Source organism: Triturus cristatus, chromosome 9 (assembly GCF_964204655.1).
Source record: "Triturus cristatus chromosome 9, aTriCri1.1, whole genome shotgun sequence".
Taxonomy (NCBI): domain Eukaryota; kingdom Metazoa; phylum Chordata; class Amphibia; order Caudata; family Salamandridae; genus Triturus; species Triturus cristatus.
In genome coordinates this window covers 422610877-422628708 of record NC_140592.1, presented here as the reverse complement: position 1 = coordinate 422628708, position 17832 = coordinate 422610877, and the positions used below count along the sequence as shown (strand labels likewise).

At 41.2% G+C, this 17832-nt stretch overlaps 1 protein-coding gene across 2 annotated transcripts in view; it reads left to right on the top strand.

The window, feature by feature from the left end:
* The window catches only part of LOC146798082 (cytochrome P450 2G1-like), a 909417-nt gene that overhangs the window by 256774 nt on the left and 634811 nt on the right, over window positions 1–17832 (top strand). The window lies entirely within an intron of this gene.

Here is a 17832-nt window from a genome sequence, read left to right as displayed (position 1 = left end):
GTTTGTGTTGAAGACAGCATGTGTGCAGGACTATATGGGTGGATGATTGTGTGTATGGGTGTGTTGGTGAGTGAATGACTGTCTTAATAGTGTCTTTATGAGTATCTACATATGTTTTAAACTAGTATATTTGACTATTGGTGTATATAAGTGAGTATATGTGAGAGTGAGATTTTGGAAGAGTTCCTGTATGAATAAGTATGTGTTTCTATAAGTGATTGTTTAAAAGACTAAGTATGTGTAAGTTTCTGTAGAAGTAAGTGTGGTGGTGTCTGTATAACTGTATATGCAAGTAAATGGATGTTTGATTCTTTATTAGCATGAGTGACTATGTGTGTGAGTAACTTTATGGATGAGTGGCGTTGTGTAACAGGATGTATAGATGGATGAGTAAATATGATGAGTGAGTACATGTATGAGTGACTGTATAGAATTGTTGGTGAATGAGTGGATGGGTATGTGGATCTTAGAATTACTGAATAGGTTGTTGTAACTGGCATTGGTATGTCCATTGTTTTGAAAATGTTAGTTTCTATTTTTGAATGTGGGTATCAAAGGTTATATTAGGGTGAGAGGAGGTCTGCCACTCTATCAAAAAAATGATGTAATCAGTGATGTCATCAGTGATGTCATTTGAGATGTCATCAGTGATGTCATGAGTGATGTCACTGACCATGTCATGAGTTATGTAATATGTGATGTCATCAGCAGTGCATTGTGGGTGCGCGAGTTATAGTTAGCTGAACTAACTATAACGGGGGAATTTCAATGGTTTTGTACGAGTGAAATGTCCAGCTAACTATAACGCTCCTGAAACCTATTTTTTTTTCATTGAATTTCTAAGGTTTTTTAAATGCTAATTCCTAACTATAACATGCCTGAAACCTATGGTTTTTTAAGTGAATTTCAAAGGTTTTTTAAATGCTAATTTCTAACTATGCCTACAGAAATAGGACATGTGAAGAAAGAAGAAAATATGCACAGAAAGAAAAAAAGAAATACAGAAAGAAGCAACAGAAGTCCTCAAAGATGAAGAAAAGTGCAGGAAGACAGAAAACGTGCAGAAAGAACAAACAGAAGAGCAGAAAGAAGCCTTGTTGCAAAATCATCCTGTACCCTTAAATTTTCAGACAGATACTGGTGGTAACTGAGTCTGACTAACCAGTCCTAGAGCCAGTGCTATGTTAAAAGACACTTAGAATACAGTGAAAACACCTACATACACTAGGGAACACTATGCGTTGGGGTCCCCCTGTGATTAGCCTGACCTCCTCTGTAAGCCCCTAGTATTTAATAGGGCAGGGGGATTAAAACTACCTTTGAAAACGCGCCACAGGGCGTGTTTGCACACGTCACCTCAGGTCGCGTCCCCTCCCTTCACCACTGTGCAAACACGCTCTGTGGCAGTGGTGGGTCCCCGGGCCACTTGTAGCCCCTGGGACCCCATCCCCCGGGGCAGGCCCTCTCCATTGGGGATCGTGGGGGGTCCCCAATCCCCCCCACAGTCCGGCTGGCTCCCCACATCCTGCAGGAGCCGGCATTGCTTTTCCACACGGGGAGCTGCTAAGATGCAGCTCCCTGTGTGGAAAAGCAATTTGGTTTGCATTTTGAAAGAGAGAGCAGGTTTCCCTGCTCTGTCTTTCAAAATCCAAACCAAGTTTGCTATGGCAGGGTGGGAGCCGTGAGGCTCCCGCCCTGCCATAGCAAACTACAGTGTCCCGGGGATGGGTACCCTGGGACACTGCAGGAGCCGGCCCTGGGGGATGGTGGTCAGCAGGGTAATGACAAGGCTCCAGGAGGGGGGGCTGCGTGGCACCCTTCCCACAATTTACAAAGTCCCGGGGCGTGGTGGTCCCCAGGGCTGGGGGGTCCGGCACAGACCTAATAACACACTAAAAAGGAGTAGGGGGTCCAAGGGAATGAATATTTAAAGACCTGCAAGAAGTTTTTCCCCAATGAACATTCACTATAAACACAGTTAACTTCTCGGGTCTAGACAAGCTCAAAGCGTAGGCACGAAAAAAAGAATGAAAAAGTAAATAAGTGTCTCAGTAACAACAACCTAATAGGGGAGGAATCCCTTTATAGGATGAACGCCCTCACTCACCAGAGGTGACATGCTCCATAATTTGGGCTTTCTCCTCCCAGTGGTAAAACCTAGTCCCACTGAGGGCTACGACCACCTCTCTGAGAGGTGGGAGCTCAGCGATGTTTTCAATTATATGGAGAATCTGGATGCTAAAATCCCAAAGAAGAGCAATAAAGTGATGCTCTGAAAGCTTTTGCATGAACCTCCCAAACTGTTTAAGACCAGGAGGGATGGACTGCGTTAGAAAAAAAGATTGGTCATTGACAAATTTGAACATGCTGAGAGTAACCAATCCTAATATGGGAAATACAAAACCAAAAACAATGCAGCTTCCAGCCTTAACCACCACCGAATTAAGTGCACCATCTACGACTAGTTCCATCAATAAACAGGGAATTCTCGATCTACCACCAATGAGATTTGTATCGTGGAACATAGCGGGGTTGCTTAGTAAGACTAGCTCATCTGATTGGATTGAATTTATTGACACGTTAGATATTGTAGCATTTCAGGAGACCTGGGCGGTGTCACCGATTTTTCATCATGGCTATCTCACTTTTTATAAACCTGCACAGGGCGGACATAAGGGTAGGCCTTCCGGTGGTTTAATTATCTGGGTTAGGCAGTCCTCAGCCTTTAAAATAACCGAACTTGAGACCGATAATGTGGATATTTTGGCGTTGGCCATTAGTATTAAAAATCAGCCAAAAATTCTTATAGTCAACATATATGCTCGGGGTCTGGTAGGTGGTAGATCTTCAACGACTATCACTGATCTTAACAATTTTCTAGCCAGCAAAGGGGAAGGGTATAACGTAATCATAGCTGGTGATTTATTTTCAATACTACCTTTGAGCCACTAGACTATGAGGATAGCCAAGTAAGTATAGATGAAGACATCCAATGGGGTATCCCCCAATTGGAAATTGCACCAATTAAGAAATGGACGGAGGCAGCTCTCCAGCTGAAAGGTTTTAGTCTGGAGAGAGTTGTGCGAGCAGTAAATGGTCGTACTCCATCTGACCGCACAGGATCTCACACATAGAACAACGGTTTGAGGAGTAGCCGAAAAGACTATATTTTTATAAATGTAGGGTACTGGTCCTTTGTAGTAGATATGAAGGTCTGTAGTGGGATCAAAAGCGATCATAATCCACTGTTGCTTTACATAAAAGGTTTAGCTCAAGATGGATTTTTGCTACCAATAGAGCTAACTGAGACTGCCGATGCTGTAATTAGTAATGATATGAGGAGGGTTAAGTGGTCCCGGGTAAACGAAAATGAAAATTCCATCACAAGCATGAATGCTGAGGTGCAAAAGACGCTAGACCTCCTTGATCAATATTCAAAACAGGATGAAATAAATGAAAATATTAAGAATATTCATGAATCCTTGTTTGAAAATATTAGGAGGTTCTTTACTAAACCTTACACAACCCCAAAGCCATCTTACTTAAAGTGTGACCACTGGTACAACAAGGCATGTAGGTTAGCTTACAGACAGTTGTCATGGGCGATAAAATCAAAAGATATAAATTTGATAAGACTAGCCCGTAAGGAGTACAAACCGATCCAACACTCTGCTAAACGAGTATGGGATGAACAAAGATGGAAGGATCTTTTGATAGCTAGCAAAATGAAAAACCCTCAATCATTTTGGCAACTTGTCAAATGGGGTCGTCGAGGCTCAGGAAACATCCCGTCAAATCACATTGCCCCAGACCAATGGGTATTGTTTTTTGAGGGTCAATTTGCTGTCATGGGACAAGTATCCCCATTCCCAGCTCTAAGTGTAGTGACTCCGGCTCAATTTTCCCTAAGAGAAGTTGAATTAGCTGTGATCTCGGCCCCCGTAGGTAGGGCTCCAGGTCCTTATTGTGTCCCTGTGATTTTATTCATGTCAGACAAAGAACTATGGCTAAGGTACATATTGTTTCTGGCAAATGCTATCGCCAGTTGAGCATCTATCCCTGACTCCTGGCGTGGGGTGGAAATTCTCCCCATATACAAGAAGGGGGATCGTTAGAGTCCCAATAACTATAGGCCTATCAGTTTGATTGACTCCACGCAAAAGATCATGGCCAGACTGGTCCTGAATAGAATTCAATCATGGATCACGGAGAACAATATATTATCCCCTTTTCAAGCTGGCTTCAGGGCTTACGTGAGCACGATAGACCAAGTATTTTATTTTCTATTAATTTACTGGCGTGTTGTACAGTTGGCGGGGGGTACCATCTACGCCACTTTCGTGGATCTCAAAGCAGCTTTTGACACTGTACCAAGAAACAAGCTTTGGACTGTGTTGAGAGACCTAGGAATCCCACTAGAGCCATTGCACGAATCAACCTACGCTCAGGTTCGATGGGGTGGTCAAGGAAAAACCACAAACAAATTTCCAATCTCCAAAGGGGTACGACAAGGATGCGTGTTAGCCCCAACATTGTTTTCATTATTTCTAAACGGAGTGGTTAGGTATTTCCATGATCACCCTACTGATGCCCCCTCTGTAGCAGGTATCAAAGTTCCAATTCTCATGTTCGCGGACGATACCCTCATCTTATCTAAGACCCAAGGCGGGTTGCAAAAAGCCCTGGTACGTTTTGAGGTGTTTTGTTCCGAACATGAACTAATGGTGAACGTGGACAAGACCAAATTTATGGTGCTCCATAACCATAAAGCTATAAAGTCAAGAGTTCTATGGAATAATGAGCCCCTAGAACAAACTGACATATTCACGTACTTAGGAGTAACTATTAATGGAAAAATGGATTGGAAGCCCAAAAATAAAACTAATGGCACTTAAACATTCACAAATAGCAGGGGTGATTTTGAAAGAACATAGGCTTTCTCAAACTAAGCCAATAGGCCCTGCACTTCAGATCTATCAGGTCAAAGCCATGGCATCTATCTTATATGGGGCAGAATTGTGGGGGTTTGAAAACTTGTCTGTATTAGCTCAGGCCCAAAATAGTTTTTTGCGGGGTCTGACTGGCCTCCCCCAGAGTACCCCCCTAATTCCCTTATACTCTGATTTGGAGTGCCACCAGTTTACAGCGGCTGTAAGATTCAAACCATTGGCTTACTGGAGAAGGCTATGGTCCACTCCGGAATTAGCCCATTACGCTACAGCCCTCTGGGACATAAAAGGCAATGGTAATTCCCATAAGATTAGCTGCTTACAGCAGGTTAAAAGATCTTTGGTGGACATGGGTATGAGACAGCTATGGGATGATCCGGCCCACAATCTATTTCCGTCTAAAAATGAATATAAGGATGCGTACTGGTCTATGATTAGAGCAGGAAAGTTGAAACAATCGGGGGCTATATCATTGACCAGTGCCTTCCTGGAACATAAGCTAGATCCACACTATGAAGAATTCTGGGATATACTAGCTAAGCCTCTGGACAGGAAATGCTACTTCCAGTTTAGGGTAGGATCATTACCTACCAAAGCCTTTACAAAATCATGTTACTCGATCACAGACAGTAAATATTTATTTTGTAAAAACATGGATGAAACTATTTCCCACATACTTTTTGTGTGCCCAGCATATTGTTCTCCAAGGAGGACATGGTTAAAACCAGTCTGTCAGAAGCTTGGTACCAAGTCTAGTACCCAAGAGGTAATCGTAATAGCCATAGCGAAATTCTTGGGATGGGCATGGAGAATAAGACAACAGTTGGAAAAAACAAGTAGACTGTGACAGTAAACCTTAGCGTTCTGTCTTCTGCTTAGTTTCCATCACCTAGTATTGTTGAAACTGTGATTACATATATTTATAAATGACTTATATTTGTACATTTGCACAGGGGCAATTTGGTATTTTTTACTTCAAGTAAAGCTCCCATTGGTATGGGTTTTAAAATATTTTTCTTGGGGTTTCCTTGGAGTGGGTCTTGACCGATTTTAATATGTTTTTATTATATGTGTTATTACATTTTTGTAAAAGTCCTTAAGGAACAATGGATTTTATTAAGTGATGTTGTAAATATTTGTGTCTTTTATGATCAATTTGGTCGAAATAAAGACTAATAAATGAAATGATGTAAGGGTGCAGCGCAAGGAAAATAATAATAAGTGAATACAACCTAAAACTGCCTAGTGCAGATGAAAAGGATTTTTATTGGCTCATCTGCACTGACAGGAATAAATAACAGTGCAAAGCAGTATCTATTGAAAACTGCTTGATGGAAAAAAGGTCAACGTGTTTCAGCCATCAACCATCTAAATAGTATGTCTGGCTTTCGTCAGGACCAAGGAAACAAAGCTGCTGCAGTAAAGTGTAAAAAGAATAATAATGAAAAATAATTTTAGATACAAAACCAGTCATCCACCTGCGGATTCAGTATCACTGGAACTTGTCTAAAATAAAACAGAGAGACACAAAAAAACATAAACACTCTAATGTCATGCCAAATGATTGTTATATCATTTGAGGATAATTGTATTATAAATGCCTTAGACGCAATTTATTTTTGAGTCCTGTAGGATACTCAAAAGGTATATTCACTCACCCAATTTGAAGGACAAGTGAGCCCGCCTCAACCTGGTTACAACTCGGGAAGGGAGCACCGCTCTGAAAAAACAAGCGAACGTAAGATAATCAATACGTTTTGCTATGTAAAATGTAAGGATGTGTAAGTGGTGTCAGTGACCACCTACAGAAATGGACAAGTGCAAAAACTTTAGAAACATAACAATGGCAATGTTAAGTTAATTCAATGATCTGGACAATCGTCCAAAATGTCCAAGCCTTATCTTGCTTAATAGAGGTGCCCCCGATACCATTGTTGCCTTTCATGCATGGCTCAACACACAAAATCACTACCTGAGATTTACGGTTGAATATTTGAACAGTAGTTTACCATTTTTGGATATCTGTATTTTTCCTGATGGAGGAGGGTTAAGCATGGAACTTTATCGAAAACCCACAGCTCACAACTCGTTGCTGTGTTTTGAAAATTTCCATCCCAAAGCCCTTCGAGAGAGCATTCAAATTGAGATGGCTCCACGTCATCCATTGATCCTTGGCTCTGAGACAACTGAAAATTGTTGAGTTTCCAATGTCAATGGGGCGTTCCAGATGAAGGAGTATTTGCGTGTCATCTGCATAGTTATAGCATGTGAGGTGAAATTGATTGATCAGGGCCGGTAATGACTTCATGTAGATGTTGAAAAGCATGGGCAAGATAATAGAGCCTTGAGGGAGGCCTGCGTTTGTAAAGTACGGTTTGGACGAAAAAGGTGGGGTACTAATGGCATTAGTTCTATTGCGAAGGTATGATGCGATCCAGTCTAGAGCAGTCCCCTCTATACCGACTTCGTAGAGTCTTTGTATCAGAGTGTCATAGTCAAACGTGCCAAAGGCAGCTGGGAGTTCCAAGAGAAGTAGCGCAACAGCCCCGTTGCGGTCAACTGTGTTCTTCAGGCCTTCCCAGATGGCAAGGAGGGCAGATTCTGGCCTCTTCCTGGACGGAATCCCGTTTGGAAGTCTGAAAGTATGGCATTATCTTCAATTAATTGTGACATCTGGGTTAGCGCTGCGCTTTCTATCAGTTTGCTCAGGAACAGTCCATTTGTAATCGGTCTGTAGTTCTCAGGATTCAGCGGGTACACGTTTGTTTTATCAGTAATGGGCATATGCATGACTTTTTGAGTACTTCTGGGAATATTCCTGTAGTTAAGGAGCTTTTGAGGATTCTCTCACTGGAGTGGCAGCAGAGGTTGTTAAAAGAATTGTCTTGAAGGTTTGCGGTGGACAGGGGGCAGAAGGGCTGCCGGCAGGCCTGCTTGATTTGACCAGGTCCATACATTCATTGGGTGAAATGTGTTAGAAGGAACAGAGAGCCTGGTTTAGAGTATTCTTGGTTGTTGTTTTGTAAAAGAGTCAGTGCTGATGCTTTGTCTTTTTTTGAGTAGGAGTCCAATGTGTATGCTTTGTCAGTGTAATGATTTGTCAGTTTGTTTGTGAAATCTTGAGTAACAGGATGAGCTACTTCTAGGCAATTTGGTTTACAAAATTAATTGAGAATTTTATAGAATTCTTTATTTTCACATTTAGCATTTTGAATTCCGTCTGAATAGTATCTTTTCTTTGCTTTTTTGACAGCTGACTTCTGTTAATTTTCTGTAGGTGAAGTTTGTCTTGATAGGCATTTGTTTTGAGCCAGGCCGTTGCAACTTTCTAATTTGTTGTTTTATCTCTTTTAACTCTGCATTCCTCCAAGGTGCTTGTTTTCTTTTGTTCTGTTGTGTGGGGTTTAGTGGTATCAGTTTATCAAAAGCTTCCTGTAGCCACTCATATAGTTTATAAACAGAATTTATTGTTTCTAGATCTGTACTGGATGTTAGTTATGTTTCTAAGTGTTCCAGATTGAGTTTGTTCCAGGGCCGAAAGGTCGTTTCAGGTGTGTCACTTAGTGTTGTTTTATGTTGGAAGAAAAGCAAATGGTGGTGTGACCATGTGACTTGAGTCATCGCTTAAAAGGTAACTAGTTCTACATTAGCAAAATTGACATCTAGGATGTGTCCAGCAATGTGTGTATGGGCTTGTGGATGATCTTATGCAGGTTCAGTGCATCTAGGCCAAAGGGTTCCACTCTCTAAAAGTTGCTCCACAGCTGGCAGGAGTAAAGCCAAGCATCCAGCAGGCTCCAATAAAGTTGGTTGTTATTACCATACAACGATGTGTAAGAAGCTTCATTACCACAGAATATCTGGCACTTAAATCCACAATCAAAACTGATATTTTAATGCGTCTTATTTTAATAGGTACTAGTAGACTCTGAAGCCGCTAATTGCCACTACTGCTGCCATTGGAAGCGGACTCCATCCCCAAGAAGGCCCTGAATTCGCGTCAGGAGGTGCCGACACTGCTACTGTGCATCCAGGGGGCGCTTAAAACAACTCGAGGTACCCGCTTTGCGGGAATGCACTCGGGCGTGCGCCGGGTGAAGCCCGTCATAGGCTGGCAGAGGCCAGGCTGGGCAACCCCTCTAAGGTGGGTAAGACTCAATGACATACTGCATTGTGAATATCTAGTACGGAGATTGTGATTGTTTAAGCGTAATCAATATGAGCAAGAGGAAGTCTGGACATTCAGCCACTCCAGTGCTAAAAACAGGTGGGCAAAAATCGTTGCTGAACTATTTGACTGGCGCTATGGGGGCTATCGAGGAGCAAATTCCTACTGTCGAAGAGACTCTCACCCAGGGGAGGTGGGGCAAGCAATCAGGAGATAATACACATGTTAACTTGTCAAATAAATCCGCTACATCCAGAAGTGACGCCCAAATTGATCAGGGCATCCACAATGGGTGTATTCAGGTGATTTCAGATCACTTATCCGGGGGGTGATCTAGAGGAGGACTCCCAATCACCCTCGAAACGCAGTAAGAACCCGGATGCTGGGGAGGGGACTCAAACAGCGAAGTTAGTGGGAAAACGCCCGGCAAGTCCAAGCAAAGAAAAGAAAAATACCGGGCAAGCAATATAAAACACCTGCACGCAGAAACACTGTCAGCGCTGGAAAACCTACCGTGAACATGCAAATAGAGGGACAAAGCCTTATTTTAGAAAAAATTTCAAGCAAAATTTATAAACTGTATGGTTGGAGCCTTGGGAAAGTTAACAGACAGAGTGGCAAATATAGAGGGGAGATTAAGAGGAAATAAAGGAGTCATCTCAGGGGGGGGTAAACACGCAAAGTAATGACACCCCTCCCAGTAATATACCGTCAATCTCACAGGCAGGAATCCACTCTACTAGGCACACTAGGCCCAGACCCATAGAAACACCAAATTTAGTCACCACAGAAGACGCATCTAGACCACCACCCCAAAGACCTATCCCTCCCAGTAATTTATTAAAAGGCAATAATGATCATAACAAACCTAGCGCTGAGAAGAACAGACCTAACACCAGACTTGGGGCACCTTCAAGTGGGTTAAGGGCACCCCCAGAGATTCCAGTGTGCAGTCGTCTTGATTTACCGCCGGCCGCAATGCCATATATAGTAATTTTGGACAATGCCCCTCTAACGCACACTTCAGAGCATGAACCTTGGGAGGAGCTCCGTAACAAATCACTACACTGGCTAGGAAGAAAAACCGGTCCTACTGACGCATTATTTAAAAACTTCAAAATGGTAAGACGGGTTACGTGACTGGGCAATGGCCAAAAGTTTTTTAGGGAGATTGTATAGTCTTGCCGTTCAATGATCCCATGCTAGTGCATGCAATCGTTTCAAGGGTAGGGAACGTACTTTTTAATCACAGCCAAATCAACATCCTACCTCTAGGGGCTTTCTATCCCCTTCATCTAGGTATCCCCTTATAAATCATGTTGGGAACTCCTATACTGAACCTACAAGATCATGGAATGTCCCACTTCACAACCGCTTTGATCCGTTAATGTCTATGGAAGACATAGATTGACCAAGAATACAGCATGTGAGGGAGGATAATGTAAGGAGGGTGAAATTCCTAGTGCCTCTAGGTGATATCTCTCAAATACAGGAACATGGTCAAGATTCTAGACATGAGAATGAAATAGAGCGTACGGACGATGATGCAATTAACACCCAAGGCAATCCTGATAATAGATTTAACAACGTAGTATTATCAATCATGGAAGAGGATAATACCATTAGAAATACAAATACTAACGCAGTAGGAGGGGGACAGACTAAGGCAAGTATGTCCAAAGTCTGTCAAATACTCTCTTGGAACATTGCGGGTCTACTCACCAAAGTGAGAAACCCCCAGTGGCTATCGTTCATAGAAGAATACTCCATAATCTGCCTATAGGAAACCTGGGTAGTCAAGGAAACCCACATTAAAGGTTTCCGAACTTTTAACACACCAGCCAGTATTAGCAAGCAGGGGCGCAATAAAGGAGTCTTTTGTATCTATGTTTCCAATTTGGCAGGGGTGACCAACCTAAAACATTTAGGTGAGACTGAGTATTATCAGTTTTTATCAGTGAACATGGGAGGAGGAAATGCCACAGTGTTAATAATTTTTTATAATAATATCCCCAAAGCGCAGTCAATGAGTGTCTTAATGGACTTAAGCCAAAAATTCTGTAAAATAGAAGAAAAAATGTCTGGGGACACGTGCAATATATGGGTTGGCGATTTCAATTGCTTTTTGTGCCAATATAATCAACGGGGAATCTGTGGCTTAGGCAAAGATAAAGAAGATACATTGACACACTTCTCACATACATCCTTGGGGGACTTGCTAAATGGAATAGTCTTTCAGTTTGATTTGGGAAATGCTAACGAATTGTTTGCACACCTTGTACCTTTTGAGGGGGTGCAATTCTATCATTGATTTTGCCCTATTGTCAAATAGGCACTGTCATAAGGTTTGTACTTTTAAAACCCATGATCTTTTAATGAGTGATCATTACCCAATTAGCATAGTCTTCTATGTAAAGAGGTCACTTAAAACTAATAACAAGAACGATGCACATTATAATTTTAACATTAACCTTGCCAGCACTAATGGGTATTTTTTAAACTGGGCAAAAGTGGACCCCGTAGCCTTTATCAAACAATTGGTCAGGAAATCGCATAGCTATTTTGAAGTTTGCCCTTCACAGACAAGGAAGAATGAAGACATTTTTGATGCCTTCCTTAAGATCACAAGTGTGGTTCAGAATGTATTAACAAGGTTGCAGAGACAAGGATTGCACAAGTCGTAGGGCTGGTTTGATAGGTATTGTAGTAAGAACCACACCCATCTGAAGAACGTCCTGCACAGTGAAATTAGATGCAAGGAAGAAATCAGACAGGCCAAAACCCTATATCGACTAGCGATAAAAAAGCGCAAGGCACAACTGAAAATGGAAGCTTGGCAGGCATTGCACCAGGCATGCCTGAGGAAGGATAGCATTGGCTTTTGGAGAGCGGTAAATGCTCCCTTTTTTGTGACTAGAGATATGGATATTGTGGATACTGTAATTACTGAGGATAAGTGGGTTGAATTTTTTGTGGATCTTTATAATGATGAGGCCACCGACCATTATGAGTTTCCCTCAACGACGGTGGGGTGTGACGATAATGTACAAACTTTGGTATTTCCCATAGATATTGATATCTCTCTTGAGGAAGTTACCAGGGCTATAACTGAGAGTGCCTCTGGGAAAGCACCAGGGCTGGATGGCGTCCCAGTGGAAATTTATAAAACTAATATTGGGCTATGGGCCCCACTCCTAATGAATGTCTTAATCAGTTGTAGCCATTATGGTTTTATTCCTACATGGTCAGATGCAATTGTGATCCCTATATTCAAAAAAGGGGATAGAAATGAACCAAGGTGCTATTGCCCGATCTCCTTGCTGGATTCTCTTATGAAAATAACAGGAAGGGTTATTTTAAATAAATTACAAATATGGGCTGACGAGAAAGGGGTACTATAAAATTTACAATATGGATTTCAGGCAGGACTTGGCACGATTGAGCAGGGTCTTAATCTATCATTACTTATAAGTAAATACACACTAGCAAAGGAGGGTAAAATATTTTATCATTTGTTGATTTAAGTTCAGCGTTTGACTGCATAAAGCATGAAAAATTGTGGAGTATCCTTAAAGACATGGAAGTGGACCCACCCTTGCTGTCATTCTTCAGGGAATTGCATAGGGGGGCAGGGGCCAGGGATCCGCTACAGGAGGCAAGGGGAGTGTACGACCAAATTTAGTTTAAGAAAGGGGGTGAGACAAGGTTGTATACTTGCTCCTTTCCTCTTTTCATTATACATTATTAGTCTCGTTCAATACCTGAGCGAATTTCAGCAATTATTAAGAATACTCCCGTCCCCATTTTATTTTATGCGGATGACGCAGTCATTATGGCGTGGACACAGTTAAGCCTACAATGAACTGTCACTAACTTTGTCAACTATATGCAAGATAGGGGCCTAAATGTAAAAATCAGCAAGACATTTAAAATGAGCTGTAGAAGAAAAGGGAGTAAAAAAATTAATAAATGTGACATTTTTATTAATAATAACAGAATTGAAAATACAGACAGGTTCCCCTATTTGGGAATTAACTTTGATAGGACTGGCTCTTGGATTGCGGTGATGCAGGTGAGAAAATTAATGTTTTCTAGAGCAGTAGGAACAGTCATTAATTTCTCAAGGAAATTAGGCTGTAGACCTGTGCTGGAGCTATTAGATATCTATAAATCTAAATGTATAACAACAGCGACATATGGGGCAGGAATCTGTGGCCTTGTAGATGTTGAACAAATTCAATTTTGTGAAAATGCTTTAATTCGTTATTTGTTGGCAGTTCCCAGCTCTACTGCTACTTTTAGTTGTCATAGGGAACTTGGTCTCCCTTATATCGCTGACATTATCAGAATTAATCCCCTCTTGTTATGGCATAAGGTGTGGGTATCCATGGAGACAGGCTTTAATCTGGATGTAATTGGGGATTGCCTTAAATTGGAGAAGGAGGCTAACATACCTTGGTTAACATATATAAAAATAATGTCGCATGATATCGGCCATCCTGAATACTTTAAAACCCCAAAGAGTATTGAAACAATATCAAGAAAAACCATGAAAACAGATTGCTTGAAACAACTAGAGAAGAAACGATGGCTCATCGAGAGAGAGAAAATAACAGTTATGGAGAACAACTTGATGATAACATGCATAGGCATACAACCTTATTTGATACAGGCTCAGGGTAGTTTCTGTCGTATGCTTCTTACCCGCTTTTTCTTTGGGTCATTTTATAGAATGATTACTTTCCCAGAAATTAACGACTGGTTGAGAAATTTGCCCCTATGTCCATGCGATGATATTTCAACTCAATCAATGTTGCATTGTATTTTATTTTGTAAATATTACATTTTACCGAGGAAAAGGTCTTTAATCCCTATTTTGAAGAGTTTGGGCTTAAGACAATGCAGAACAGCTCTTTTAAGGTTACAATGTTTAGAAAATGGCTGATTATACTGGTTATCTCTTCATTTTTAAAGTCTGTTATTAGATACAGGAATACTAAATACAGATATTTTTTAACGGATGTGACTCCCGCTCCCGTGAAAACACCTTGATTGTCCTTTTGATTTTTACCATGTGATATAATGTGAAGTATTTTTTCTTTTTTGTCTGTGCTTTTATGATTTTTACTGTATGAAAATCGAATAAAGTGTATTTGATTTGATTTGAGTTAGTGCGCAGTGTTGGTTTTTTGGTGTAACCTTGTTGTGTAGTAGACATGGAGAAGCAAAGTTGGGAGGTATAGCACGTTGCTAATTTTGTTTATGGTGGAAGATGTATAAGTTAGATGTGGTGGTACAGCTTGTGAGTCATGTAGTAAGGTTGTAAATTGTCCAATGGATTAGAGGCGGTTGAAAGAGAGTTGCTGTGTTGCTGTATATGTGTTAGATGTGGTGGAAGAGAGAAAACTTGACATTGGAGTTTGTTCATATGTGTAGTTTGAAAGGTGGGTATATGTTTGTTAATTGTGTTGGTAAGTATTATGAGGTGTTGCACTTGGGAGATTTTGATGTGCTGGTGTGCGTGATATGTTTTTTTTTAGGAGAAGTGAAAGGAGGTGCTGATGTATTTATTTTATGAGATGGATGTGTTAGTATAGTATTGTTTGTGAGTGGAAGTTGTAAGGTAAAGGGGATGGTGATGCATTTGTGAGTAGACTATGTTGTGTGTAAGAGAGGATAAAGTTGAGTTAAGGGTGTCTTAGACGTGTTTGCTGCAAGAGGTAATATGTGTGGTGCAGTGGAGTGTAAGTGTTGTATGGTTGGGTTATTGTGATAGAAAGAAGAGGAGGGTGTTGGTTGAAGAAATGATGGATGACTGATTATAGGTTTGTTAGTGACAAAAGGGGTCTGTTAGGAACAATTAGAGCAAGGAGTGTGTCTGGATGGGATGTAGTTAAGTATGGTGTGGAATTGGATTGTGTTAGTTATGAGTGGATTGGTTAGTGGTATAGTATTGAGTTGTATATCGTTTGTAGGTGATGGTGCAAATTTGTGGTAGCTGGTATGGTTTGTGGGGTTTTGTAGTGGGCACTGAGACATTTAAATTTGTTTCAGATTAGTTTGTAGTAAATGAGTAGCGCACATGTTAGTCTAGGTTTGGATGTGGTTGATGTAGGATGGGGGCTGATGTATGTAAACCTGGGCAGCATTTCTGGCCCTAGCCCCGCCTAGTCTTGAACAGGCTCAAACATTCATTTGCCCCTGTCCTCTCCACCCTTAGCCTCGATGACCGGCCTGAGACGCCCTGAACCCTGGCCTTAAATAGCCCTAGTAATGAGGTGACCCCTTCAGCCAATGTAAACCCCAGCCCTAACCCTAACCAATCACAACACTAGCCCTAAACCCAGGAACCAATATGAGACAAGCCTCCTACCGCCAATCAAAGCCCTAGTCTCATCATCCAATCAGGCACGAAACCTAAACGCTACGTCCAATAGAAAGCCTAACCCCAGCCATAGTCCCAGCACCAATGATACAAGAAACACTAAACCCTATGTCCAATAGAAAGCCCAACCCTAGGAACCAATCCGAAACCCTAAACCTTTCCACCGATCTGACCACTAGCCTTCAGCCCTACATCCATAGAGTCACTGACCCATTAACCAATCAGTACCCTCAAATAACCAACCAATGAAAGCACTAACCCTCATCCAATAGAAACACCAGATGCAACCACCAATCACTGCACACAAGTAGCATCCACTTGCAGCCTATATAAGCTCCCTGTGACCACAGGCAAAGTTTAGTAGCCACAGAGTTGGAAGCTGCTCCTCAATTAAGAATAGCTTAGTACACAGACAGGCTCAATCCACACTTTGGAGTTCTGCATGTAAGGGCTTTGCCCTCTAACAATGCTGTTTGTACAAAACTTTACTCACTCTCCTAGCCAAAAAATGAGTGTACAATCCCTAAAACAAAGCAGCTAACAACAGATTACTGCTTTCTCAGAGCACCCTCTGTTCAGTCTCTGGAATGGAATATCCCTGTTGTTAGGGGGGAAGTGGAGCTTCCGGTTTTAATCCCTTGTAAACCAAAATGGGAGCTGGGGTGGACTTCTTAACCTACAGGTCTCAGCACAGAGCAAGGGAGAAATTATTAGGGAAAAACAGAGAGTCACGGGCAATGTCAAAGAAAAAAACCAACAGATTTTGGACTGCAAATCCCACAATTCAACAGGTTAACTGAAACAGTTACGGGCAAGTAAAAACCACTATTTTCTAGACAAAACAGGTGAAAAATGATGCAATCATGGGCAGGTAAAAATCTTCAATTTTTAAACTTTAAAAACAACAAGCAAAAAGAAGTAAAAATGATGAAATCAGAGGTAGGAAAAATCACTTTTTAAATTTCAGGAAAGAGACAGCACTAGTCTGCTTCTTTCTATCTCCTGGTCATTGGTGTACTGGAATCTTGGGCACAAGGAAACTGCAGCTTACAAAATGGAGGTGAATGTTTTGGGGTTCACCCAACAAACCTTTAAGTAGCCTGGGCAGGTGTGAGAGAAGGGCTCATGGTTGCCTGGGAGGTAGGGAGCCAATCTGCAAGCTTAGGCTGCTGGCCAGTGAGACTTATAAAAGTGACATGGGAAGGGTTGCCATTTTACATTTAGCTTGGCCCAACATTCTGAGCATTTGGTGAAAACAGAAGCTGCAAGAGAAAAATGAGGTTTAAGACACGTTGGCAGAAGTCTTAGTAGTTAGGCTACTTTGTATGAGTCTGCGGAAAGGTACACTTGAAGTAGGCTTAAAAATGTAAGTGTCTGCTTGAAATGAGCAATGCAGTCTGTCAAGTTTACGTTGATAAGCTTTATTGAATAATTAACTAATACTAGAGAATAAGCCAAACTTTTGACATGATATTAGCTGTGAACTAGTACACATAAACGTAGACTGTAAAACAGGGTTAAAAGCTATTTTCGTTTTGGACAAAATTAAAGGAGGGAGGGAGGAGGGAGGAAAAGGAGCCGGATATAAATCTGTAGCTGAAGATCGAGTAACATTATAAAAAATAACCTAAAGGGTAAAGAAATCATTAGAATAATCAAAACATAGAAGAATTCAATAATGAAAGATATTAAAAGGGGGAAAAGGCAGAGATATTATCAATTTATGGAGGCTGAAAATTTTCAGAACGGCTGTGTGAGATATGTGATGTTGTAATCTTATTCAAGTAATTGGTTAATGGTGACCAAAATAATTGTCTATTCACAGATGGTTTAAAAGAGGCGGCAAATGCAGCATCCAATCTGTGATAATGACAGACACTGTTCCACCAGGACTTAACACACAATTTAGTAGAACATTTCCAATTCATTGAAATTTGCTGAAAAGCCAACGCCAACATTAAATCAAATAAACCCTTACCAAGTCTGTCAAGTGAGTTACATGTGTTTCTAGTTGAACATGTATTCTTACACGTGACATGCATCTGAAGGCAGTAGCTTTAAAACCTGGTTGGTTTTCCTACTGGTTGACACATTTTCTCATTTCTAATCTGTCTAGCCAAATTTAAAACAACAACCATTCCATTTCATTATTATAAGTCTCACCATGTTTCTCAAGGCATAATTTATAACAAACTCTGATAATTTTAATGACATTATGAAGTTCAATCTCAGTACATCTATAAAGAAGTCCACCTCGATGTTACATGGGGGTCCGTGCTGAGAAACGCAAAAGGGTTGTGACTCCTACACTGAGAAAATAAAGTAATGCT